The sequence below is a fragment of the Meles meles genome, chromosome 16 (assembly GCF_922984935.1).
Source record: "Meles meles chromosome 16, mMelMel3.1 paternal haplotype, whole genome shotgun sequence".
NCBI lineage: Eukaryota > Metazoa > Chordata > Mammalia > Carnivora > Mustelidae > Meles > Meles meles.
In genome coordinates this window covers 15885531-15906735 of record NC_060081.1, presented here as the reverse complement: position 1 = coordinate 15906735, position 21205 = coordinate 15885531, and the positions used below count along the sequence as shown (strand labels likewise).

The 21205-nt window shown below is 45.0% G+C and overlaps 1 protein-coding gene across 2 annotated transcripts in view; it reads left to right on the top strand.

The window, feature by feature from the left end:
* Window positions 1-4250: 4250 nt before the first annotated feature.
* GPR45 (G protein-coupled receptor 45) overlaps window positions 4251-21205 on the top strand; it is an 81907-nt gene continuing 64952 nt past the window's right edge. The window contains exons 1-2 of one of the 2 annotated variants that reach the window (XR_006815322.1): window positions 4251-4436; window positions 4667-5103. The gene's annotated coding sequence lies outside the window, so the exon portion shown is untranslated. Of the gene's footprint in view, window positions 4437-4666; window positions 5104-21205 lie in introns of those variants that run through there. The other variant, XM_045981190.1, reaches the window with a different exon arrangement.

Genomic DNA, 21205 nt, shown 5'->3' with positions numbered 1-21205 from the left:
CACAGACTCTCCCACCTTTCCCTGTGGGTGGAAGACGAAGCAGAAGCAAGCCCATCCAGATTCGGTGGGAGGGGACATGGCCCACCCTGTGTGATGTTCGCAGTCTTCTTCGTTTCCACCTGTGAAAGCTTTCTTGTCGGGACAGGGGGACTTCCTTTGATGTGGGGGAGCGAGGGCTCCCATTTCCTTGGGAAGCACAGGGCACTTGGTAGTTACTAATCTGCTGTCCGTTATAATGATCTGTAGTCCTATCACAACAAATGGGTTGCCACCGCAGATGCATTTACTGCCTTCATTTAGCTGCTAGCATTAGGCTTATTTTGAAGTATTTTTCTCTCCATGTTATCTGAGCTGATCTTCACTGTCAGTAAGTCCAGCCTTCATCAACAGCCGGAAGCCCTGATATTAGACATCTCCCCTGCTATTAATGTTCGGTAAGTTCATCTTTATAGTCGTGAATCCATTCATCACCCCAAGCTGTCCTTCACATTTGTATGGCGTTCCGTTTAGCTACACCAGACTCTGTTTCTTTATCGGGACTAAAGTTCTTTGTCATTTTAATAGTTTAGAGAGCTTTCTCTTAGAGTTGGCAGAGAGCGTCAGATCGTCTACAAATAACAAATGGAGGCTAATAATATTCGTTGCTGGGTCTCATCTTAACCCTGAGGGCTCCTCGGTCAGATACTCCCATAAGGTCGGAGTATCGCTAAAATATTCTACATCCTATAAGAGGACCTGCAGTTCGGCCGTTCTCCCCCAAGCACAGCTAGACACTATATTTCTTCTGTCCGTCTCATTCTACAAAAGCTTCAGTTGATTCTACTCACTTACCTCCTCCCTGATTGATGCTGGCCAAGGATGGCTTGAAAAATCAATATGATCCATATTATGAGATAGGAAAGGAGGAGATGCATAAGTGAGGGAAAGGAAGGGGGAGAGAGGAGGGAGAGAAAGGGGAAGGTACAGAGAAAAGAGAAAGGCCAGTTCGCTGTAGAAATCCAGACCTGCACTAGGGGAGGTCGTAACCTTGCCAGCTCCGGGAAGAGATTACAGAGCACTTGGGAGATGAAGATTCAGAAACAATGTGTCACAATCAGGGTGAATGGGAAGCATATCCCTTCCTCCTCAGGCCCAGCCTTGCCCTGGGGAAGGGCAGGCAGGTAGGCAGGATCAAGTGACCTGCTAGTTGCGGGGCTCTCTGGGGGACACGGAAATCTTGGCCTGGGTTGAACCCTCTTGGGAGAATAATAATCTATGTACATTACAAGAAGCACTCTTTGGGGACGCCTGGGTGGCTCAGTCAGTTAAGCCGCTGCCTTCGACTCAGGTCAGGATCCCAGGGTCCTGGGATCACATCCCGCATCCGGCTCCTTGCTTGGCAGGGAGCCTGCTTCTCTCTCCACCTCTGCCTGCCTCTCTGCCTGTTTGTGTGCCCTTGCGCTCTCTCACTCTCTCTGAAAAATAAATAAATGAATAAATAAAATCTTTTAAAAAAAGAAGACGGGCTCTTCCCACGGATTTGAGTTGGGCAATCAGCAGGTTGTTATGGGCAGTGCTGAGACAGCTGTTGACAATCTCTCTCAACACATTTCCACCCTAGACGGGCCCACGGGACACACACAGCAACCGACGGGGCAGATCACTAATGCAGGGCAGGCCCAGGAGTTCCGACTGGGGAGATTTCCCACTGCCTGAAGTTACCAGGGCGACGTCACAGAGGAGGGAGGGAAGGCTTGGGAAGATAGGAGGGGGAACGTCAAGCTCCACCGACCCAGACTGCTCTGGGGTGGGTGGATAGAGAATGAGCGCATCCTTTGAGCATCTCAGAGACCATTTCCCGAGCCATGTCAGTAAGGAAACCCATAGTAGTTAGGAATTCCACCGAAGCCCGCCAGTCGGCACCTGCACTGCCTCCCCAGGTAGCGGGGGAAGAGCCGCTTAGAGAGCCGTCTCTGCTTCTACTGCTGCCGAAAGCAGGCGGGGCCCTTCTGTCTTCTTCCCCCGAGACTGGGAATTGTTTGCAGCAGCCTTGGTCCTCCTAGGTTTCAACCACTGGTCCTCCCACTTTGCGGGCACAACCGGTGCGAATGCTCTGAGCACCTTCTCAACCTTTAGGATCCAGACACTGACTATGCCTGAAGGCCCCCTGGCAGCCCAGCGAGGCTGGTTTGAACAGCAACCCTATTTTGCCCCCAGTGAGAAAAGAGGCACAGAGATGTCAAGTAACTTGCCCAAGATCACAAGGCTAGCAAGAGTTACTGGATTCATACCACACTGGCATTGGACTTAACACAGAGCCTCCTCCCAGAGGAGAAAGGCCCCATACCCTAGCATTCCCCTCCTGTCCCTGGGCCCCAGAGCTCTCAGCAAATAAGAGGGAAACCAGCTGAAGACTCAGGATGCCATCTCGGGGTCTCCAAGGGACTGCAAAGGACATATCAGACCACTTCTGTAGTTTGTAACCTGTAGTTAGATTCAGACACCCTGTGAGAAATGAACTGAGTCCCCTGTTTTTGTTTGTTTTGTTATTTTTTTAGAAAGGCAGACTGCCCGTGCAGCGCCTCATTTGGATGTGCCTGAAGTCTTAGAAGCTTGACTACCCTATGTTCTCCTACAAATGGACACTGAGAGCTTGTTCGGAGGTTCCAGCAGGGGAGGGCAGCTACTCGTATACCCTGGATTGAAAAACGGTCCTCTCCTCTATTGGGGAAGGTCGTCCTCTTCGACCGAGCACGCAGTTTCGGAAGGGAAGCACGTGGAGTGGTGAGAGAGGAAGGGGACACCTGCGTAGCCAGCCAGATCAGCCGAATCAATCCTGGTGCTCAATGGGGCGACAGGTGTTGCAGCAAGATCGCCCTCACATTCGAGTCCCCTGACTTTATTTTTTTTTTAAGATTTTATTTATTTATTTGACAGGGAGAGATCACAAGTAGGCAGAGAGGCAGACAGAGAGAGAGGGGGAAGCAGGCTCCCCATGGAGCAGACAGTCCGATGCAGGGCTTGATCCCAGGACCCTGGGATCATGACCTGAGCAGAAGGCAGAGGCTTTAACCCACTGAGGCACCCAGGCACCCCCGAGTCCCTTAACTTTAAATCAGAATTCTGTGTGTGCCTTTTTCTGGAAGGATGGGCTGCAATCAACATTTTCCAGGGCCTGAGACTCCATAAGAAGAACCCACCCTTGCTAGGTCAGAGCTATGGAACTCCTGCTGCATCAGTCACCAGAGGCCAGCAACAATGTAGACAACCCTTGTCTATCACCGGCTCTGGAGACCCTCGGGCCCACTTGGAAACTGAGCAGCATCAATAGAGTCACTGAACACAAGCTTGGTGATAAGTTCTCAACAGATAACCATCAGCTGTTAACAAATCACAGTTAGCTGGTGTCAAGGAATTGTTCTTAACTTGGTAAGGTGGGGTAATGGAATTGTGATTGTGTTATTTTATAGTCCTTAGCCCTGGGAATGGACAGGAGTGGGGAATAAACGGAAGAATGGCAAGGATTACAACCTTCCAAGCTGGAGCTAAGCACTCAGGGCTTCCTTGTACTAGTCTACTTTTGATTTTTTTTTCTTAATTCCATAGTGAAAAGTTTTAAAAATAAAAGCAAATCAAAGCCACTATTCTTAACAAGATGCAAATGACTGAGCCAAGGGAAAGTGGTACTTCTCCCGGAAAGGGAAGCCTCCCCATTCCCTGCAGGTGCATGAGGGGGTCGCCTTCCCTGGTGCCCACCTGCCAGCCTGCCGGGTCCTGCTGGGAGCCAGCGACTGGAGCTAAGCAAGCGGCGGGGGCGAGGTGGGGGAGCGGGGACGTGGAAAACAGGTGAGATGTGGGTCCCACCCGGAAAGGGTTCATGGTCCTGGCATTTTCCTCCCACCTTGCGTCCTTGGGCACTTCACCTCCCAGGTCTCAGTTTTGCTCTTCATAAAATGGCTGGACGTCAGGAGGAGAGGTGCGTGGACGGCAAGGAGGTCCGTGTGAGCATCTCTAGGGTTGTAAGGTGCGGCAGAGGCTGGCATTTTCCTGAGATGGCTCGGGGCTGCGGGGGTGGATGGAGAGGATCATGACTGGGAGGAGGGCACACACACACACACACACACACACACACACACACACACAGGCGCGCGCGCGCGTCTCCCTTCCTCTTCCTCCCACCCCGCCCCCCGAGGGGCGGTTCCCCGGTCCCTTGGGGGAGGTTTTCGGGACCGAGGACTGGGGGAGGACGGCGCCCCGGAGGGCGGCGGGCCGGGGGCAGCAGGAGCGCGGTAGGGCCGCCGCAGCCGGGTAGCCCCTCCCCGCCGTCCCCTCCCCTCTGTCCCCTCCCCCTCGCCTCCTCCGGGTCCCCGGCAGCTGCGGCCAGAGGAGCAGCCGGCGGCGCAGCGGCCGCGCAGCCTTTGTCTCGGGGCCGCGGGGCGGCGGGGCCCAGCGCTGGCGTAAGTGACCGCGGCCCGGGCCGCGGGGGCTCGGCGGGGAGCGGGCCGGGGGGCGCGGGGTCAGCCGGGCGGGCCGGGCGCGCGGGCGGGGAGCCGGGCCGGTGCGCGCCCTGCGAGGAGCTGCGGCCGCGGGGGGCGCGGCGGGGTGCCGGGGTGGCGGGCGCCGCAGCCTTGCGCCCGAGGACGTGCGGCTTGGGTGCAAATCCTGGCGGCTGTGTTTCTCCGGGCAGAGGCTACGCGGGGCTACGCGGGGACGGAGGAGGCAGGGAGGACAGGCAGTGATGGAGAAACTGGAGAGGAGCCGGCGAGCGTCACCATCATTACCATCACCATCACCGCCACCATCGCCTCCACCGTCACCATCACCATCACCATCTCTGCCCGTCGCCCATCCCGGCGGCCCCCGACCTCCCTTCCCGTCCCATTTCCCCGGGTAACGTCAACTTTATCGGATTATTTCCTTTTCCTGGGTGATACTTTGAAACCGCGACAGAGTGCTGCAAATTAGGAATAAGTACCCCTGCCCCGGGACACTGGGTCCTCTTTCCTTTGCCAGTTAGCTACCTCGGCTTTCCCACCAGGAAAGGGACCACGGCGGTGCGCCCTTCCTCACAGTCAGACTGGGATGACTGGCAAGCTTTCAGTTTTTCAACTCTGGCGTTGGAAAGGGTTTTGTATATTAAAATTTTTTCCCCTCTCACTTGGGAATAATGAGGATCGTGATGCTAAAGTCATATCTTCACTAAATTAAATAATCAGGAGTTTTAAATCCTTCTCTCCTTTAAATTTTGAATGTAAGCATACCGTTAGCAAAGAGAGGCATAAGGAAAATGAAACTTTGACTAAAATAATACCAAGAACAGAAGCAAAGCATGTGCGTTTGTAGAAAAATCACCCAAAAGGGCTAAAGGCAATGACTTTTGCCTAAAGTGTAGAAAGCGCCCTTTTAGTGGTTAGTGGCTATAGATGTCATTATTTTTGGATGCATCGTGCTTCCCCTGGGTGCTTTTCACCCTACCTGAAGAATGCTTTAATTGCTGTGTTTCAAAACTGGCATTTACCTGGTCCAAAGGACTGCTGAGCAGTCAGGACAAACAACAGAGTCAGAGGGGCTGTTAGGAAGCCAGGCATGACAAAGCACAGAGATCTTCTTATGAAAAGTAAATTGCAGAACACAAGGTCCTAAACGCTCTGCATTTTTGCCCATTAGTTAGAAAATGAATCTCGAACTTTTCCATGTTCCCTTTTACACTATGGTCTCTCTAATTTGTGAAATGGGCTTTTTAAAAATTTTTATTTTTTAATTTATTTGAGAGAGAGAGCAAGCGAGGTGGGAGGGGCAGAAGGAGAGAGAGAGAGAGTCCTAAGCACACTCTGTGCTGAGCACAGAGCCCAATCCAGGGCTTGACATGGGGCTTGATATGGGGCTCAATCTTATGACCCTTAGATCATGACCCTGAGCACGACCTGAGCGGAAACCAAGATCTGCATGCTCAACCGACTGCACCACCCAGGCGCACCTGCGAAATGGGTTTTTTTTTAAAGGGTATCTGTGATTCTGGGGAGAATGACTTTGAAATCATCTCTTTCCCTAAAAATATTTCAGGCCTCCAAATTTAAGTAAAGTGTAGTTAATCTAAAGCAATTACATTTTTAGAACAGGCGTAAGGAAGGGGTGCCTGGGTGGCTCAGTGGGTTAAGCTTCCAGGTCTTGATTTCAGCCCAGGTCATGATATGGGGCATATAGGACCAAGCCCCCTTAGGGCTCTGCGCTGGGCTTGGAGCCTACTTGGGATTCTCTTTCTCCCTTTTCCCCCTCCATTCTCTCCTCTTCTCAAAAAAACCCCCAAAACAAACAAAAAACCCCTCACCATGTTTTTGTTCTGGATCTTTGGGAAATAATTAGCATCTTTCAGTACTTCTGTGCCTTGGGTTGTAACTGAATTCCAGGGTCACATCCCACATGAATTGTTTTAACCTATATGAATTTTTATATCCCCATATGAGTTATACCACAATTTAAAAATAATTCACTTCTTTTATTGAAGTACGCTTTACATATGTAAAATGCATTACTCTTCAGTGTATAGCTTGAATTTTTATGTATGTATACCCTCATATTACCTCCGCCCAGAACAAAGTACAAAATATTCCCGTCATCCTCGAGTGTTCCCCCGTGCCCGTTCCCGACATACTGCTTCTCTGATGGCTCTCAACATAGAAAAATAATTTCTTTTATGTCTCTCCCTGTTAAATCTGGTTGGCCTATTCCTTCGGCAAATACGATCAGATCCAGGCCCTGGACCCAGCACGACACAGACATGAGCCTTCCCCCCAGAGAGCAAACAAGGCCAGTAGCTAAACAAGCAGGGGTAATACAGTCTCTGTAGGCAGAGAGGTCATAGGAACTCAAGGCAAGCCATATCCAATTTGGGGATTTTGTTCTGTTTTTATGACAGAGGAAGGGAAAGCTTTTGGAGGATCTGAATGTTTGCAGTGGGAACTAAAAAATGAGTAGAAGGACATGTAGGGGAAGGAAAGGAAAGAATATTCTAGGTGGAAGGAATCTCCCGAGCCACGGCTCAGAAATGAGAGCACACGGAGTGTTTGAGGAACAAAAACACATCAGGGAGGACAGGGCTGGCTTTTGTCACGGAGCGCAGAATGAGATCCCATCTCTCAGCCGACTGCCCGGTGCAAAGATCAGAGGAGGGATTGGGTGTGAGGCTGGGGTGGCTTTGATGAGGCAGTGGCAATGGGAATGACGTGGGGGGAATGGAACGACCTGAAAGAGATTTAGAAGTGAAGTCAGCACAACTTGGGATTTGATGTGCAGGACTGCGAGGATGACCCATCGATCTCTTAGATGGTACAGAATGGGTGGATGGTGGTACGACTACAAATACGGGGAAGGAATCTAGTTTGTATAATACCCTTCTTTGATGTATTTCTTTCCGAATATATTTAACGTCGGTTGTGGGCTAGCCGGTGGGACATTCAGGTGGAAATATCTATGAGAAAGTTGTAATAGGTGTTTATGGGGCACAGTCTATATTCCAGGCGTGTTCTGGACACTGAACAAGACAACATGTTGTGCCCGGGGGGAGCTCACATGGTGTCAGGCTGGAGCAGCAGCCTGGGGGCTGCCAGATGCCCGTGGATAACGAAAGGGTTCAGAGCGAACGAGGTTGCTTAGGAATATTTCAGTGAAAGGACAGAGAAGCCTAGCATAGCATCCTGAGGAACTCTAGGTTTCTAAGATGGAGGAGAGGCAAGAGGGCTGGGAAAGCAAGAGAAATGTGGCTTTCAGAATGGCATTCACTGGGGAGTGGTCCCCAGGGTCACACTCAGCGGAAAAGATGAGGACTAGAGATGGTCCATTCTGCTTCTCAAAGTGGGGTTCCCAGACCAACCATAGCAGCAGCATAACCCAGGAATTTAGAAAGGCACGTTCTTGAGTTCTGCCCCAGACCTACTGAATCTGAAACTCAGAGTGGGTCCCAGCCAGCTGTGTTTTAACCAGCCTTCCAGGTGATTCTGATGTACACTGAGGTTTGAGAACCATTGCCCTCCTTCATTCATTGATAAGGAACTCATCAGTGACGGGAAAGCGTGATGAAAACAAGTGGGTTGAAGTTACAGCTATTTGGGATAAACAAAAAATTCTCACAGGAGTGTTCAAGTTTTATTTTTTTCTTTGGAAATCTCCCATGTTTTCTTTCTTTCTTTCTTTCTTTTGCATGTTTGAATTTTTTCTTTCTTTTATATACTGGTTGATAATAGATTCCTGTTTTGTCTCACTCTGTTCTACATGATTTTTGGAGTTCTATTTTTATCTGCTTTGAGACACATCCCTTTACGGGCTCTCAATATGTTAGGCCACCTGCATCATTGATCATTGGTTTGCTGTCCTCAGCTCTGAAATGAAGGAATTAAAATTCCAAAACAGAGGGCAATCATGAAGATAAGTGAGTCTTGACTCTGAACAGGCTGCCGAGAAAACACCTAGTTGCTTAAATTTGTTCTTCCAGAAAGTTCCAAGGCTCTATCAGGGGTATATTTCTAATTATTTGGACTTCATACTCGTGTGAAGTAATTGGTAGTGTGCCCTTTTCATCTAAAGTGATCCAACCACGTAACCATAAGTATTGTATTTCCAATGTACTTATGGAGGAGAGGACCCTTACTAACTAGATCTTTTCCTGCTTCTTTTGTTGTCCCACTCCCAATTTTCTTTCATTTGACAGGAAGAAGTAGAGCGTATTACTATGTTTTGCTACGATCGGGGAAAATCTGCAGTAGAATTTCACATCACAAGAAATTGATGTGGGTATTACTCTTATTGCCATCCCAGTTCACCATGAACATTCTTCATTTTATGAGAATAAAAACTGGCAGGTAGTTCCAGTGCTCTGTATAGTGAGTGACAAGCACAAAGAAGGTCCCCCAAAACTGGATGGATGGATGGATGGATGGATGGATGGATGGATGGATGGGGAAGTGGTTAAGCTGTTGGTTGGATCAGTGGATGGATGAGTAGATGAATGGATGGACGTGGTACCTACTTAGAAGGGCTAGTAAAAGAATGGATGGTTGGAGCAATGGATGGATGGATGGACGGATGTATGGATGGATGGATGGATGGACGGATGGAGAAGTGGGTAGATGGGTAGCTGGCTGGCTGGATAAATGGGAAGATGGATAGACAGATGAACAGACAGATAAATGGATGTGCAGGTAGAAGAGCAGATGGATAAAAAAATCTGGCAGGGAGAGTTGTCCTGCCTAAAGAGGGCAGAGCAGTCCTAGCGAAAATATTGTTCCCCCTGAGGAGGGTGCAGTGAAATGTGCTGAAGACAAAGGGATTACTGGTGCTGTTCCTTGTTTCTAACATGATCTCATAAAAATCCTCCAACACCCCCGAGTCCCTCGTGTGAAAAGATGGTATCAGCCACCCCACCTGCTGCCACACTTGGGGTCAGGACCCCGTGTAAAATTATCATGACTGTATTGTTAAAACTGTAAAGTGTGATGGGAACATAAATAACCCTTATTGTATACGGATAGATAATGAATTAGAGTTCAAAGTTGCTTTTCAGTGTGTTAGGACTCCTTTTTTGCTCAGCTTAGGGAACATCCAAGTCATTCCTTGTGCCAACTCATACGAGGTTTCGGTCGGCTCCCTTTCCTCCTGTCTTGGGTTGAGCAATGGAATGATCTTTTCTAACTACAGTGTCTCCCCATATATGGGATGCAGCGCAGAAGTACGTGTTACCAGCATGTCAAACCTGTGGTTTATTGTTGAAAATGAGATGAAAATGTACAGCAAGAAAGTTAACTTCAATTTGATGTGAAAAGAAATAGGTAAATTACAACAGGCGAGATTTGGCTGTCTATGGCAACACAGGTGGGAAGGTGACAGGCACAAAAATGACAAATTTTGGGGCAACTCCAACTTAATATATCCGAGAGTGGGGTGCATAAAAGCATCTGAAGTTACTGGCTGCTGAGGACAGAGCATATATTTTTCTTTCCAAGCCATGGGCCATCCGGTTGCACCCAGTGAACTTTCTTCTGCCCCTGTGTTGGTGGTAATGGTCTTTGGAGACGGGCCAGCTTATCTCTTCATTGTTTACAAAGTGCTCTCACAAACTTCTGTGCACCTGGATTCTGTTTAGTGGGATCCCCACTGTCACTTTTATAGTTATGGAAGGGGGAGAAACATTCCCTGTTGAGACCACAGAGCCAAGACTCTGATTCAGATGTTCCAACGAGAGCTGTTCTTTCCACGTGAGAACTTCTCGGTAATGGAGCTCCTGGCAAAGCATGTACCATGTCGCAGAGCGGCCGGCCTATTGGTCTTGTTAGTGTGTTGATTCTTTTGAAGAATCCTTGGTGGGTGGAAATGGGATCAGAACTGGCCAGTCCCCAGCCAGTGGCACTGAATGGCTGTAACACCAAAGGAAGGTGTGTTCCCTGCCCAAGCTGTGGGTCCTGGAGGGAGCATGGGTGCCTTCCACTCAAGCTCAGGTTGGATGCTTACAAAGAAAGTGAGAGCGCCTGGCTGCTCTAACACATGCCTGAGGCTCTGGCCACATTCGTGGGGGGACATCCTTGCATCAGAGGCATCTAAAATGTAGACTATGAGCTTTTTGGCAAAGCATTACTGGACACTTTTGACCTCAGGGAGGTAGTTTTTAGCTAACCTCTGTAAAACTGGCTCTTTAAGCCAATTCACAAGAACAAAATAGATTCATTCTTTCATCATCAATTTATTCATACATTGTACGTGTGTGAAATACCTACGGCATGTGAGAAGCTGTAGCTAGAAGAAAGGGTTTCCCCCCAATTTTTTGCTAAATCTACTTGACATTTTGTCAAAAGAAAGAAAGAAAGAAAGAAAGAAACTGAGTTAAGAATTATGTAATAACGACAGAGAATTTTTGAAGTCATAGAAATGCTATTGAGAACAGTCTTTGGACCCTCATGTTAATTATTGGCCTCAGACACCCTACTCTACTTCAGAAGCGCTTAGCCTCCCTGGGAACTCTGGGGAGGGCTTCTTTGTTGATGTCATCAAAGTCTTCATGGAACATGATGCTTGGATGTCTGTGCACAATGACAAATCGTTATGTATTTTCTGAGGTAGAAGGCTTTGTGTTTGCTTGTCAAACCAGGTCTCAACACTTTCTGTGTTGGTCTCAAATAGGGATGAACAGGTCTGTGAAATGGCACAGAACTTGCCAACAGGCAACACGAGCTCTGGAAGTCATTGTGTTCTTGACTGGAAAGCTTTTGGTGTCATACAGATCTGCCTCTGAGGCCTCACTAGGCCACTTACCATGCTGGTTAACTGAGTGAGTCATTTTCCTGATTGTGCCTCAGTCTCCTGATTTGTAAGGTGGAGGTTATAACAGATACTAGTAAGGATGTTACAGGGACCCCTAACCCTTAACTTGAAGACTTCCTGTGCATCAGGCACCACGCTAAACATTTCTGCAATGTCATTTCATTTAGATCTTATGACACCATATGAGGGAGGTGCCATTCTTCAACCCATTTTACAGACAAGACAACCAATTAGGTAAGGAACCATCAAAAGTCTGGAAGAGAGCAGCCTTCAGAAATTTAGCACACAATCTAGAATTTTCTATGAGCTGACTCACTGTGTACTAGCCCCTGGGCTTCAGTTTCCTCACAAGTGAGTGAAGACAATGGCAGCTGCCCTACCACAGGGCAATTGACAGAAATTTGACTGACAAAACACTTTGTGTTGGGAAGGGACTGTGGAAATGCATATGGCCATAGTATGTCATCTGGGTGAACCTGCCTCCCATACTGGGCCATGTGTTGGTGGCACCATCTGATGGCCCTAAGGAGAAGGCAGAGCTACCCACAAAGAGGGGGTCTTCCCATGTTTCCATCCTTGGTCTCAACAGCCATCTTGACATCTTCCTAATCTCACCTTGATATCTGAATGACTCTGTTCCTCAAGACCTATGAGCCCCAGCTCCATTTCAGGGTTCAGAGAGAGTTGGAGTTGGAGCAAGAAAGAAAATAGAGAACATTATCTTGGATGAGAAGTTTGCTTCTCAGTGGCATCTGTATCTGTGGTTGCAGAAGCATGAATCTTACTTCTGTAGAGAAGGTCTCCCAACTGCATTGCTGCTTCCTGTCCAGCAACCACCAGTGACTGGCTCTGCTCTTTTCGGGGTGGCACATGTTCTCATCATAGGCAGAGTAGAAGTTCCCATGTCCACCTTGTTCAGGTTGGGCTTAGCCATGGCAGGGCCCATGTATGTTGCTGGTGGTGACTAGACACGGTAGGAAGGAGGAAGTCCCTTCCCCCAGGTTCTAGGTACGGCCTTTCTGGGGTTGAGTAGCAAATGACAGAGTCAGTGATGATTTGAGGCAGGGATGAGCTCATGCCCTTCCCTCTGGCTACATCCATCTCTCCTTTTCTGCAGGAAGGAGGAGAAGAGGAGAGAGAGGGGCATGTGGGGGATTTGGCTATGATTATGTTTCTGTTCAACACATCAGGGGGGAAAATGCACATGTTTGTGTCATTCTCTGCAGGCTGGAGTCCATTTTCATTTTGTTCCAAGAGGACCCTTAGCTTGTTTTTTGTGGAAATCCCAAAAAAACATTACAAAAAGCATTGACATTTCCTGAATTTCTTACATGTGGTGCAGGACTGAGAAATGTAAACATTCTTATGAGAAATTCGACAATTTATCTGATGTTCCCAATGTAATAACAGAAATAAAATCTAACCGAAAATAAACAATTAGCCTCATCAAGAGCAAGTTAAACAAAATCTTAATTTGTGCACTTGCTAATTTTTCCTCTCTGCTACATCAAATGAACAAAATGGAGAAAACAAAACAAAAAAAAAATGTTTCAAACATTCGGGGCTATTTGCTGTTGACATTCAGTGGCCATGACTTTTCAGAGTCCACAGACAATGAAAGGACAGACAACCTCTTAAGTTGCAGAAGTGTTGTCCTCTACCTCAGCAGATATGGGGGGCAAGTCTACTTGCCATGCGGAAAGCTTTCTAGAATATTCTGCCTTGTGTGCTTCCCCTGAAACAACATGTGGTTTGAAACGAATATTGAACAAGGGAGAGAAACCTGGGTTTTCGTTCTAACTCCACCTCTGCCTAAATACCTCACATTTGTAGTCTCTGAGTCTCTTGTTTCTTCTTTTGTGAGTGGGGGTATAAGGTACACAATTGCCAGGATGCCTCCTAGCTCCACAGTGCTACGGTTCTCTGGTTCTCTCCCGTGTGTGTGTGTGTGTGTGTGTGTGTTTCCCCAAATCTTTTTTCTTACATTCTGAACTCAACATCCACTAACTGTATGCTGTTACCATAATTATCCAATCACTGAACACCACATGATGGAGAATAAAGTCACTACTATTTATTTTAAAGTGTTTCATTATTTTGGAGGGAGGGCGGGAGAGAGCTCTATGCATGAAGCTCTAATTACAGTAATATAGTGCATGAGATTATAGCTCTCTTCTGCCCTATTTTATTGATGATCATAGCCCAGGAAACAGAAGCCAAGATTTTTATCTCCATGCCACATTGCTTACATTCCACACATCCAACAAGTGGCCAGCTCTCCCAGATGAGGAAAGGGGGATTGAGGTTGTGAATCACAGTTTAGGGAGGGTGAGTCAAGGAGGGTATAGGGGCTTCGTCAGTCCCACAGAGAACTCATCAGTGAGGAATACTCTGTGGTGTTGGTATGGGCTTCAGTGTTCTGTGTCTTTGGTGCAACCAAAGCCCACTGGGAATGTTCACCTTGACTTTTAGGAGTGTGTCACTGAGAGGCTCCGCCCTGCGCCAAGGCTCTAACATAGAATTATATTTCTTTCTAGAATCTACCTTTCTCTTAAACATTTTTACAGAAGAAATAGCCTGATATTAAAACAAACTCAACAAACAAACTCTATGAGTGGAGGGGAGTGCAATACTTGCAGAAATATTTATTTATGCCCAAAAGAATTTTCAAACAAGTAGAGGCTACTTTGGGGGTATGGTCCCAGGCTTCACGAATATTCTACTCTTCAAGATACCTGGGTGGAAAACATTGAAAATGGTCATCGCTAACATTTTGGAGTGCTAAATATGGTACTAAGCATTTTTATGTGATTCTCTGTAGGTTCTATAATTACCCCCTTTTTGCAGATGAAGAATGTGAGGTACAAAGCTAAATAATATGTCCAGAATTTACATGGCCAGTAAGGGGCAGAGCTAAAACTTAAGCAATTTCTATTTTCCCTTGCTCCCTTTGCTGCCACCACCCCCTGTACAGAGAAAGCACCAGCACCCCAAAAGATGAACAGTCCAGATTATAGACGTGATAGGTAGACTTAAGGAAAGGCAGAGGAGCTTTGATCTAGAATGTCTCCAAAACTGATTTCATGACAAGCATGGTAGACATATCTCTAAAGTTTCCTTCTCTGGACCTCCAGAGAAACCCAGGATAGAACAAAATCTCCTGAAATCAGCACGTTTTCCCAGAACTAAGCAAATGTTTCACTGACATACCTCTTGCTTCCTGATGGGGCCATCTCCAGTCTTGCTCTCCACTGATGGGCTTGCTCTCTTCCCTAGACCACTAAGCTAAGAAGGCCTGGTTTTGTACCAAAGGAGAGACCCTGCACAAACTGTACATTCTGTCTTGTAGCTATGAGATAGATTGAAAATATGTTTTGCTTTGTCTTTGTTTAGGTTCTGTTTTGTTTTGTTTTTGAGAGAGAGAGAGGGAGAGAGAGAGAAGCCAGGGGAAGGGTCAGAGGGAAAGAGAGAGAGACTCTTAAGTAGGCTCCATGACCAGTGTGGACCCTGATGTGGGGCTCAAACTTATGACCCTTAGATCAGAACCTGAGCCAAAACCAAGAGTTGAATGCTTAACCAACCGAGGCACCCTGGATTGAAAATATGTTTAAAGAGAGCTGTGAGCAAAAGGCCATAGCCAGTGATGGAGGGAGGTATTGGTTCTGATTGGGTGATCAAGGTTTCCTTGAGTCAGTGGGATCTGACCTGAGTGGGTGGGTTGGGAGATTCCAAGCAGGGGGAATATATGATTGAAGACCCAGTGTCAAACTGCACATTGTGTGTCTGGGATCTGAAAGTGATGCCCTTGTGTTGCAGCATCAGACTGTGTGCGAGAGCAGAGGAGGATAAGGCTGTAAACAGAAAGAGGAGCCATAACATAGATGGCTTTGAACCCCAAGCTAAGGATTGAGTTTTCCTGAATAGCCACTGATGAGCTGTCTAAGATCATGGAGGAGGAGAAAGAAAGCACAGTGATTTATGCCTAAGGAAATAAACCTGGCCACAATCTACAGAATAGTAGAGACTGCAAGAAAGGGAGAGACTGTCAGTTTAGAGACTAATTAGGAAGCCACTTAAATAATTCAAGCAAGAGATAATGAACAGTTTCTGAACAGGACAAAGGCATAGAATATGGAAAAGACTATACTTTTAACTCACGGAGTAATGAGGGGTGGAACCAATGTTCCAGTATCGGAAATAGAGGGAAATGAAGGAGCCAGATATGACTCCTAAAATGATGAAAGATGGCTTAATTAAAAGAAATATGGGTTTCTTCTTCTAGAAAGATAGAGAACAAGTAACTGTCCTTTCCTGCTAAATAGAACTAAAATTCGCCAGACGTTACATAAAAAATGAAGACAAGAAGATTGAAAAGTGGAGAGAAAGAGGTAGACCCACTAGGGATCTCAGAGCTTGAAGAATGGCATGGTGCTGAGTTTCCTGAATTTCATCTGCCTCTTCTTTCTCGAAGTCTCATGACGTCAGGCACAAAATGTCTAAGCTTAAATCAAAAATCACTCATAATACAAAGAATAATAAAAAAAGAAATCTCGACTTGAGTGAAAGAAATCAAACAATAGATGTCTACAGTAAGATGGTATGTATCTTAGAATTACCTGACAAGGATTTTAAACCGGTCGTCATAAAAATGGATGATCAATTCTAAACACATTTGACATGAGTGAAAAAGAAGAAAATCTCAATGAAGAAATAGAAGATATAAATAAAAATGAAATGGAAATTTTAGAACTAAAAAACACTAGAAATAAAAGATAGATCTCAGTGGATGCATTTAACATCAAAATGGAGGAAAGAGAAGAGAAAATCAGTGAACTTGAAAATAAGGAAACAGGTATTCCCCAATCTGAATAACAGAGAAAATAGAAGAAAGAAAGAATGAAAGAAGGAAAGTCTAAGAGGCAATGTCTTCCAGAAAATAGATGAGAAGGGAACACTTCCCAGTTCTTTTTTATGAATTAATTATTACCCTGATATCAAAACCAGAAAACAATAGTACAAAAAAGGAAACCCAAACACTATGAATACAGGTGCAGAATTCCTTTATGAAGTATTAGCAAATAGAATTCAACTATATATAAAAATAATTATATATCATGATTAAGCGGGATTTATTGCAGATATGCAAAGCTAGTTAAATATATGAAAACCAATCAATGTAATCTGTAATATTAATAGGCTAAAGAAGCAAAATCACATAATGGTATCAATTAATGCAGAAAAGATGTCTGACAAAGTCTAATACCCATTCACAATGAAAATTCCAAGAAAACAAGCTGTAGAAGGGAACTTCCTCAGCCTGACAAAACATCTACCAAAACTCTGTTACTAACATCACACTTAATGATGAAAGACTGAGTGCCTTTGCCCTAAGATTGGGAGCAAGGATATCTACTTTTACCACCCCTATTCTACAAAGTAGTGAGAGTTCTAGCCAATATAATAAGAAAGGGAAATATAAAACATACAGATCATAAAAGAAGAAATTCAATTGCCCTTATTTGCAGATGACATCATTTGCTATATATATATATATATATATATATATATATATACACACACACACACACACACACACACACACACATACACATACACACATATGTATGTATATAGAATATAGGGGGATATGTCCCCCAAATTCTCCAAAACCATTTCTGGAACTAATAAGTGACATCACAGGATATAAAATTAACGACCCCAAAGTCGTATATATTTCTATGCAGTAGTGAAGAACACTTGGAAATTAAAATGAAAAAATATAAGAGTATTTATAGTCACTCAAAAAAAATAAAACACTTAGGCATCAATATTAAAAAAAAAAAAGCCATATACCAGCCAATATGCTGAAAACTGCAAAGCCCATGAAAGAAATGAAAGAAAATCTAAATAAATAGACACGTTGTGTTCATGGATTAGAAGATTCGACTTAGTAACAATGACTACTTTTTCCAAATCAATATGCATGTTTAATACTTCTGTCAAAATCCCAGGAAGATTTTCTGTGGGTATAGACAGAGTTATTCTAAAATTTATACAGAAAGGCAAAGGAACTACAATAATTAAAACAATTTTGGAGAAAAAAAAACCAGTAAAACAGACAAAATTAGTTTACCCAATTTGAAGACTAGTATGCTTGTGTGACGATTTATTTAAGCCTGTGTGGTATTCACAGAAGGATGGACACATAGATCAGTGGTATAGAGTAAAAGGCCTGGAAAGAGACCTACACCAGTACAGCACTGATTTTTTTTTAAAGATTTATTTATTTATTTGTTTTAGAGAGAATGCACACACATGGCAGGTAGGGACAGAGGAAGAGGGAGAAAGTCTCAAGCAGACACTGCACTGAGTATGGAACCCAATGTGGGGCTCAGTCTCACAACCCCAAGATCATGACCTGAGCCAAAATCGAGCAGCAGACCTTAACCAACTGAGCCACTTAGGCATTCCATATAGCACTAATTTTTGACAAGATTTAAAAGCAGTGCAACGAAGGATAGTCTTTTCAACAAATGGTCTTAGGGCAACTGAATATTTTTTAAAAAGAATCTTGGCTTAACACTCACACATTGCACAAAATTTATCTCAATATGGATCATAGATTTCAACGTAAAACATCAAATTATATAAAACTTTTAGAGGAAAATGTAGAAGAGCTCAGTGAAGCATTCCTAGACACGACACCAAAAGTGCAATTCATAAAAGACAAAAATCAATAAATTGGACTATGTCAAAATTTGAAATGTTTGCTTTGCAAAGGACCTTGTTGAAAAATTGAAAAGACAAGCTACAGACAGGAAAAGAATATTTGCAACCACCCGTTTGACAAAGGACTCTTATCTAGCATGTACAAAAATCTCTCAGAAGTCAACAGTATAAAAACAATCTTGCCAGAAAAAAGTACATGAAGAGACATTTCACTGAAGAGGTCATATTTATGATAGATATGCACTGAAAAAAGATTCAGCATCACAAACCATCAGGGAAACGCAAATGAAGACCCTGATGAGATATTAACACACACTTATCAAAACAGATACATAAAATATATTAAGAGTATCAAATTATGGCAAGAGGTAGAGAACGTGCTGCTGATGGGAATGTGAAATGTTACCGCCATTCTCGAAAAGGTTTGTAGTCTCTTTAACAATTTAAGGGAAATAAGCCAGACAAAGACAGATAAAAATACTGTTTGATACTCTATGATCTAACCTATATATAACATATATATATATATATATATTTTAAAATTTTTTTTTCTTTTTTACAGAGAGAGAGAGAGAGATTACAAGTAGGCAGAGCAGCAGCCAGAGAGGGGAGGAAGCAGGCTCCCTGCCAAGCAGAGAGCCCGATACGGGGCTCGATCCCAGGACCCTGAGATCATGACCTGAGCTGAAGGCAGAGGCTTAACCCACTGAGCCACCCAGGCGCCCCACATATATTTTTTTTTTAATGTGCTTATCTACCATAAATACATCCTTTTCAGTGTGTGTGTGTGTGTGTGTGTGTGTGTGTGTGTGTGTGTGTATTTATTTATGCTCGGAAAAGAGATTGGGGGCACGCAGGTGTCACAGTCAGTTGGGTGTCCAACCCTTAGTTTCCACCAGGTCATGATCCTGGGGTCATGGAATTGAGCCCTGCATTGAGCTGTGTGGTCAGTGTAGAGTCTGCTTGAAATTCTCTCTCCTTCTCTCTCTGCTCCTCCCACTGTGCTCACTCCCTGTCTCTCTCTCTGAAAATAAATAAATAAACCTTTAAAAGAAAAGAGGTCAGACTTGTGATTATCAGGGGTGAGGGTTTGAGGGGTAAGAGAATTGGATGAGGTGGCCAAAAGGTACAAGTGTCCAGTTACAAGATAAATAACTACTAGGGATGTAGTGTACAAAACGATGACTACAGTTAACACTACTGTGTGGTATACTTGAGAGTTGCTAAGAGGATAAATCCTAAATGTTCTCATCACAAGGAAAAAAACTTTCTTGTAACTACATGAGATGAAGAATGCTAACTCAAGTTATTGTGGTAATCATTACGCCGCATACCATACACTTACAGAGTGCTGGAGGACAACTCCATCTCAATAAAATGGAAAGAAAAAATTTTAAAAAATTGAACATACACTTAACATACATCCCCACAGCCTCCCTCCTGGACCTTTATCTCAGAAAGAGAAAAACATATCCACATAAGAACCTGCACACCATTGTTCTTAGCATTGTTCTAGTGACTTCATACGCCAAACCATAACAAGCCCATCTCTGAAGATCACATACTATAGAATTCCATTTGAATAATATTCTCAACAATATAGAAATGGAGAATAATCTAATGGTTGGCGGGGTTAGGGGTGGGGAAGGGAGGAAGGTGGGTGTGATCATACAGGGGTAGCAGGGGCAGATCTTTGTGTTGTTGGACGAGTTTTGTATCTTGAGTGTGGTGATGCTTATAAGAGGTCAGTCTCCGGTTTTGACACTGTGCTACAGCCATGCAGTCTCACTAGGGGAGACTGAGTAAATGGTACAAAGGACTTCTGTGTACTATCTCTGTTACTTCTTATGAATCTCTACATAATTATTTAAAAATAAAAAGCATATATATACACATTATACACATACATATATGTATATATATTTGAGAGGGAGAGCTGGAGCGGGGCAGGGAGGGAGGGAGAGGGAATCTGAAGCAGGCTCTATGCGCACCATGGACCCACATGGGGCTCGATCTCATGACCCTGAGATCATAACCTGAGCCAAAATCAAGAGTCGGACACTTAACTGACTGAACCACCCAGGCACGCCACACACACACAAAAAGTGTTTTAAAGAAATATAGAAGTTTGGAGAAGAGCTGTTTGGAGATGATAGCATTTGATGGGGAGCACACTCAGTCGTAGGAGCTGGTGTGATCACTGGATGGAGACATAAACAGACAGCTTGTAATACTGGTCTGAATTCTGAGAGCATCTGAACCCAAGAAGAGGCTAAATTAAGCTGCAGGCCTGTAGTGTGGTTGCTAAGGGAAAGAGGGGAATGAAAAGAGAATAAGGATATTTATGAGATGGAAAGAGGAGGAAGAATTGGTGGCAGGAAGAACATGGGCTCTGGGTTGTCACTGGGGCAGAATTGATATTAACATAGGCGTGGCTTCCTGGAGCCCTTTTATTCCACCAGAGAAAACAAGGGTTTTCAAACTATTGGACTGCACATCAAAACAACTGGATTCTAGAACCAGATCTGGAATAAATTAGTTAGATATATCACGTTAGACAAACCACTCCATTCCCGAGTCTCATTTCTTTTTTTTTTCTTTTTTAAAAAATATTTTATTTATCCACTTGACACAGCGAGAGAGATCACAAGTAGGCCGGGGGGGGGGGGAGGGAAGCAGACTCCCTGCCAAGCAGAGAGCCCAATGTAGGGCTCGATCCCAGGACCCTGGGATCATGACCTGAGCCGAAGGCAGAGGCTTTAACCCACTGAGCCACCCAGGCGCCCCCGAGTCTCATTTCTTTAGCAGAACAGTGAGTCAGTCACTGTTAAGTAACTGTGAAGTCAGTGCTCTTAATCAGGTAGTTTGGGGTTTGGATCTGCCCCACCTGTGTTCATCTGGGGGCCCAGGTTGAGGGCCACAGCTACCCTGGACACATCTTCTCAAGGCAGACTTCCAGAGCACTTTTTTTTTTTTTTAAGATTTATTTCTTTATTTCAGAGAGAGAGAGAGAAAGAGACTGTGTGTGTGTGTGTGTGTGTGTGTGTGTGTGTGTGTGTGCGCAGGGGGAAAGCAGGAGAGGGAGAAAAGCAGACTCCCCACTGAGTGGGGAGTCAGGTGCAGGGCTCAATCCCAGGACCCTGAGCCAAAAATCCAGAGTCACGGGTTCAGTCCACTGAGCCACCGAGGT